Source organism: Cetorhinus maximus, chromosome 14 (assembly GCF_964194155.1).
Source record: "Cetorhinus maximus chromosome 14, sCetMax3.hap1.1, whole genome shotgun sequence".
Classification (NCBI taxonomy): Eukaryota; Metazoa; Chordata; class Chondrichthyes; order Lamniformes; family Cetorhinidae; genus Cetorhinus; species Cetorhinus maximus.
In genome coordinates, this window is record NC_135892.1 from 113,507,537 (window position 1) to 113,514,937 (window position 7,401).

Consider the following 7,401-nt stretch of genomic DNA (forward strand, 5'->3'; position numbering starts at 1 on the left):
CAGGTATCAATCTAGTAAACCTCCTCTGAACCGCCTCTAATGCATTTACATCCTTCGTTAAATAAGGAGACCAAAACTGCACACAGTATTCGAGATGTGGTCTCACCAGTGACCTGTATAAATGAGGCGTAACATCCTTACTTTTATATTCAATCCCTCTCGTAATTAAGGATAGCATTCCATTAAGCTTCTTAGTTATCTGTTGTACCTGCATACTATTTGTGACTCATGCATGAGAACATCTAGATCCCTCTGTACCTCAGAATCCTGCAGTCGTTCTCCATATAATTAATACTCTGCTTTTTTATTCTTCCTGCCAAGCGAACAACTTTGCATTTTCCCACATTATACTCCATTTGCCAGACTTTCTGCCCACTCACTCAACCTATTTATATCTGTCTGCAACCTTATGTCACAACATACTTTGCTACCTAGCTATGTGTAACCTGCAAATTTAACTACCATGCCTTCACTGCCCTCATCAAAGTCATTGATACAAATTATAAAAAGTTGAGGCCCCAGCACAGTACCCTACAGGACTCCACTCATTACATCCTGCCAATCAGAAAATGACCCATTTATGCATACTCTGTTTTCTCCCAGCCAGCCAACCTTCTATTCATGCTATAATAAGAGCTAAAAACAGTAAACTCAGCAGTTCTGACAGCATCTGTGGAGAGAGAAACAGAGTTAACGTTTCAAATCTGTGTGACACTTCTTCCGAGCGTTGTATGAGAGTCATATAGACTCGAAACGTTAATTCTGTTTTTATCTCAGATTTCCAGCATCCGCAGTATTTTGCTTTTATCTTCTATCCATACTAATATGTTACCCCTACACCATGAGCTTTTATTTTCCATAATAATCTTTGATGTGGCACCTTATCAAATGCCTTCTGAAAACCCAAGTACAGCACGTCTACAGGCTCCCCTTTATCCACGGCGCAAGTTACTCCTTCAAAGAACTTCAATAAATTGGTTAAATATGATTTCCCTTTCACAAAACATGCTGACTCTTCCCAATTACCTTGAGTTTTTCTAAATACCTAGCTATAGCCTCCTTAATGATTGATTCTAGCACCTTCCGCATGACAGACGTCAGACTAACTGGCCTATAGTTTCCTGTTTTCTGCCTCCCTCCTTTCTTGAATAGAGGGGTTATATTTGCTACTTTCCATTCTGATGGAACCTTTCTAGAATCTAGTGATGTTTTTGGAAAATTAACATCAACACGTTTACGAACTCATTAGCCACCTCTTTTAAGACCCTAGCATGAAGTCCATCAGGAGCTGGAGGCTTGTCAGCCCACAACTCCATCAGTTTGCTCAGTAAGGCTTCTCTGGTGATTTTAATTTCGCCAAATTCCTCTCTCCCTTCCACATCTTGATTTACAGCTAATACTGGAATGTTTTTTGTATCCTCTGTCATGAAGACAGAAGCAAAATATTTGTTCATTTCATCCAACATTTCCTTATTATCTACTATTAACTCCCCATTCTAACTCTCAAATATTGTGTGCAGTTTTGGTCTCCTTACTTAAGGAAGGAAGTAAATGCATTGGAGGCAGTTCAGAAGTTTACTAGATTGATATCTGGGATGAGCGGGTTTTCTTATGAGGCAAGATTAGATAGACTGGGCTTGTTTCCACTGGAGTTTAGAAGAGTGAGGGGTGACTTGATTGAAATATGTAAGATGAGTGAATTCAGAACAAGGGTTGCCCTTTTAGGACAGAGATGAGGAGAATTTTTTTCTCCCAGAGCATTGTGCGACTTTGGAACTCCCTGCCTCAGAAAGGGGTTGAAGGTGGGGTCATTGATTATTTTTTAAAGTGCAGGTGGATAGGTTCTTGTTAGGCAAGAGAATCAAAGGCCATCGGGGGCAGGAATGTGGAATTCGAAACACAACAGATCACCCATGATGTTATTGAATGGTGAGCATGCGCGAGGGGCTGAATGGCCTACTTCTGCTCCTATTTCATATGTTTGTATAAATCCCCTGGACCAGATGATCTACGTCCCAAAGAGTGGAAGGAGGTGGCAATAGAGATAGTGGATGCATTGGTAATTATCTTTCGAAATTCTATAGATTCTGGAAAGTTTCCACCAGATTAAAAAGTAACAAAGGTAACTCCACTATTTAAGAAGGGAGGGAGAGAGAAAACAGAGTATTACAGACCTGCTGGTTTGCTGTCAGTAGTCAGTAAAATGTTATAATCTATTATAAAGGATGTGATTACTAGACACTTGGAAAACAATTATATGGTTGGGCAGAGTCAACATGGATTTACAAATGGGAAATCATGTTTGACAAACCTGCTGGAGTTTTTCTGAAGGTAGTACCTGTAGCATAGATAAAGGAGACAAAGAAAATGCACTGCATTTGGATTTTCAGAAGGCTTTCGTAAGGTCCCACACAAGAGGTTAGTAAACAAAATTAGAGCACATGGGATTAGGGGCAAAATACTGGTATGGCTTGAGGATTGGTTAACAGATAGAAAACAGAGAGTAAGAATAAACAGGGCATTCTCGGGTTGGTGGGCTGTTACTTGTTGGGAACTGCAACAATCTTTGCTGGTGCCACAGCTGTTCACAAACGAACTTATTTGGATCTGGGAATGGTGAGATGTTGAGAAATGTTGATGTTCAGAGGGACATGGATGTCCTTGTTCGTGAGTCACTAAAAGCTAACATGCAGGTGCAGCAAGCAATTAGGAAGGCAAATGGTATGTTGGACTTCATCACAAGGGGATTTGAGTACAGGAGTAAAGATATCTTGCTGCAATTACATACAGCCTTGGTGAGACTGCAGCTGGAGTATTGTGTACAGTTTTGGTCTCCTTACCGAAAGATAGATTTACATGCCACAGATGGAGTGCAACAGCGGTTCATGAGACTAATCCCTGGGATGGCTGGATTGTCTTATGAGGAGAGATTGAGGAAACTGGGACTGTATTCTGTAGAGTTTCAAAGAATGAGAGGTAATCTCATTGAAACTTATGAAATTCTTACAGGGCAAGACAGAGTTGAGCTAGATAAGATGTTTCCCCTGACTGGTGAGTCTAGAACCAGAGGGCACAGTCTCAGAAAAAGGGCAAGTCCTTTAGAACTGAGAGAAGGAGGAATTTCTTCACTCAGAGTGGTGAATCTTTGGAATTCTCAACCCCAGAGGACTGTGGAGGCTCAATCATTGAGCATTTTCAAGACAGAAATTGATAGATTTCTGGATACTAACAACATCAAGAGATCTGGGAATAGTGGGGGAAAGTGACATTGAGACAGATCATCAGCCATGATACAAATGAATGGCAGGCCCAATGGGCTGAATGGCCTACTCCTGCTCCAATGTTTCCATGTTGAGCATTTCCTTCAACAACAGTGACCACATTTCAAAACTATTTAATTGGCTATAAAGCACTTTGGAATGTTATAGAGTCATACAGGTCTATAGCACAGAAAAAGGCTCTTTGGCCCATCGAGTCTGTGCCAGTCAAACAAGTACCTAGCTATTCTAATCCCATTTTCCAGCACTAGGCCCATAGCCTTGTATGCCATGGCACTGCAAGAGCACATCCAAATACTTCTTAAATGTTATGAGGGTTTTTGCCTCTACCACCCTTCCAGGCAGTGAGTTCCAGATTCCCACCACCCTCTGGATGAAAAAATTCTTCCTCACATCCCCTCTAAACCTCCTGCCCCTTATCTTAAATCTATGTCCTCTGGTTATTGATCCCCCCACCAAGGGGAAAAATTCCTTCCTGTCTACCCTATCTATGCCCCTCATAATTTTATACACCTCAATCATGACTCCCCTCAATCTCCTCTGCTCCAGAGAAAATAACCCGTCTATCCAACCTCTCTTCATAACTAAAACTCTCCAGCCCAGGCAACATCCTGGTAAATCTCCTCTGCACTCTCTCTAGTGCAATCACATCCTTCCTAAAATGCGGATTCCAGAACCACATGCAATACTCTAGCTGTGGCTTAATCAGCACTTTATACAGTTCCAGCATAACCTCCCTGCTCTTAGATTCTATGCCTCGGTTAATAAAGGCAAGTATCCCATGTGCCTTCTTAACCACCTTATCTACCTGTCCCACTGCCTTAAGGGACCGGTGGACATGCACACCAAGGTCCCTCTGATCCTTGGTACTTCCCAGGGTCCCATAATTCATCATGTATTCCCATGCCTTGTTTGTCCTGCCCAAGTACTTCACCTTACGCTTATCCAGATTCAATTCCATTTGCCACTGATCAGCCCATCTGACCAGCCCGTCTATATCCTCCTGTAGTCTAAGGCTATCCTCCTCACTATTTACCACCCCGCTTATTTTCGTGTCATCTGCAAACTTGCTGATCAACCCTCCTACATTCAAGTCTAAATTATTTATATATACCACAAACAGCAAGGGACCCAACACCAATTCCTGTGGAACCCCACTGGACACAGGCATCCAGTCACAAAACATCCCTCAACCATCACCCTCTGCTTCCTGCCACTCAGCCACTTCTGAATCCAATTTGCCAAATTGCCTTGGATTCCATGGGCTCTTACCTTCATTATCAGTCTCCCATGCGGGACCTTTTCAAAAGCCTTGCTGAAGTCCAAGTAGAATACGTCAAATGCATTGCCCTCATTTACACACCTGGTCACCTCTTCAAAAAATTCAATCAAATTGGTCAGACATGACCTCCCCTCAACAAAACCATGCTGACTGTCCTTGATTAATCCCTGCCTCTCCAACTGTAGATTAATTCTGTCCCTCAGAATTGCTTCCAATAGTTTCCCCACCGCTGAGGTTAGACTGACTGGCCTGTAGTTCCCTGGTTTATCCCTTCCTCCCTTCTTGAATAATGGTACCACATTAGCTGTCCTCCAGTCCTCTGGCACTTCTCCTGAGGCCAGAGAGGTATTGAAAATTATTGCCAGCATCCCTGCTATCTCCTCTCTTGCCTCACTCAACAGCCTGGGATACATTTCATCCGGGCCTGGAGATTTATCTACTTTTAAGCCTGCCAGACCACTTAGAACCTCCTCCCTTTCTATGCTAATTTCTTTAATTATACCACAGTCCTTCTGCCTGATTTCCATACCCACGGCATCACTCTCACTTGTGAACACCAACACAAAGTATTCATTTAGAACCCTACTTCTATCTTCTGGCTCCACACATAAATTACCACTATCGTCCTTAATGGGCCCTACTCTTTCCCTAGTAGTCCTCTTGTTTTTAATATACTTGTAAAATAACTTTGGATTTTCCTTTATTTTACCTACAAGCCCCCTTTTTGCTCTCCTAATTTCCTTTTTAAATTTCCCCCTACACATTCTATACTCCTCTAGGGCTTCCGCTATTTTAAGCCCTCGGTATCTGCCATACGCCTCCCTTTTCCTCTTTTTCCAATCCTGTATATCCCTCGAAAACCAGGGTTCCCAGAGTTTGTTGGTCTCACCCTTTGTCTTTACTGGAATATGTTGGCCCTGTACTCTCCCTAGTTCCTTCTTGAATGAGTCCCACTGCTCTGCTGCAGATTTACCTAAAGGTAGCTGCTCCCAGTCCACTCTGGCCAAATCATATCTGATCTTATTAAAATCGGTCTTCCCCCAATTTAGAACTCTGATTTCTGGCCCTTTCTTGTCCTTTTCCATAACAACCTTGAATCTAATGGGGTTATGATCACTATCTGCAAAATGTTCCCCCACTGATATTTCCACCACTTGCCTGGCTTCATTCCCTAAAATTAAGTCCAGGATTGCCCCCCGTCTTGTAGGACCTTCTACGTACTGGCTTAAAAAGCTCTCCTGGATGCATTTTAAGAATTCCGTTCCCTCTAAACCTATCACACTATGACTAACCCAGTTAATGTTGGGGAAGTTGAAATCTCCCACTATTACTACCCTCTTATTTTTACACTTCTCTGAAATTTGTCTACATATCTGCTCTTCTATTTCTCTGACTGTTTGGGGGCCTATAGTACACTCCCAGCAATGTGATTGCTCCTTTTTTTGTTTTTCAGTTCTACCCATGTGGCTTCATTTGAGGAATCTTCTAAGATGTCATCCCTTCTTAGTGCTGGAATTGATTCCTTGATCAATATTGCGATACCCACTCCTCCTTTACTTCCTTCCCTGTCTCTCCTGAAGACCCTATATCCTGGAATATTGAGCTGCCAATCCTGCCCCTCTCTCAACTATATTTCTGTGACAGCAATTGCATCATACTTCCATGTGTTAATTTGTGCCCTCAACTCACCTGCCTTATTCATCAGACTCCTTGCATTAAAATAAGTACCATCCAACCTTGCCAAACTCCCTTGTGCCTTAACTGGCCTATAATTTCCTTGTCTTCCAGACTCACTTGCTCTGTCTAATTTTGGCTGTGCATCTCCCCCTGTTGAACCTCCTCTCAAGATCCCATACCCATGCCAAGTTAGTTTAAACCCTCCCCAACAGCACGAGCAAACCTCCCCGCAAGGACGTTGGTCCCATTCTGGTTCAGGTGCAACCCATCCACTTTGTACAGGTCCCACTGCCCCCAGAAACAGTCCCAATGTCCCAGAAATCTAAAGCCCTCCCTCCTGCACCATCTCTCCAGCCATGCATTCATCTGGACTAACCTCCTATTTCTGTACTCACTAGTGCGTGACACCAGAAGTAATCCAGAGGTTACTACGTTTGAACTCTTGTTTTTTAAATCGGTTTCCTAGCTCCCTAAATTCTGCTTGCAGGACCTCAACCCGCTTTCTACCAATGTCGTTGGTACCAATGTCTACCACGATCTCTGTCTGTTTGCCCTCCCCCTTTAGAATGCCCTGCAGCCGTTCAGTGACATCCTTGACCCTGGCATCAGGGAGGCAACATATCATCCTGGAGTCACGTTTAGGGCTGCAGAAATGCCTGTCTATTCCCCTTATTATCGAGTCTCCTACCACTATTGCTCTTCCCCTCTTTTTCCTCCCCCACTGTGCAACTGAGCTACTCACAGTGCCATGAGTGTGGCTGCACTCCCCAGAGGAACCGTCACTCTCACCGTTTTCCAACACAGAAGAACTGTTCGCAAGCGAGATGCACCCAGGGGATTTCCTGACTACCTGCCTGACACCTTTCTTCTGACTGATGGTCACCCATTCCCTCTCTGTCTGCACGTCCGTAAGCTGTGGGGTGACCACATCTAAAAACATGCTATCCACGAAACTCTCAGCCTCGCAATGCACCTCAGTGCCTCCAGCTGCCACTCAAGCTCCAAAACTGGAGCTCAAATAGCTGCAGCTGGTGGCACTTCCTGCACACGTAGTTGGTCAGAGTGCAAGGAGCATCTAGGACTTCCCATGTGTTATAGGCGGTACACAACATGGGACTGAGCTGCCCTGCCATGCCTCTAGTTGAATAAAAACCCTTACTTTAA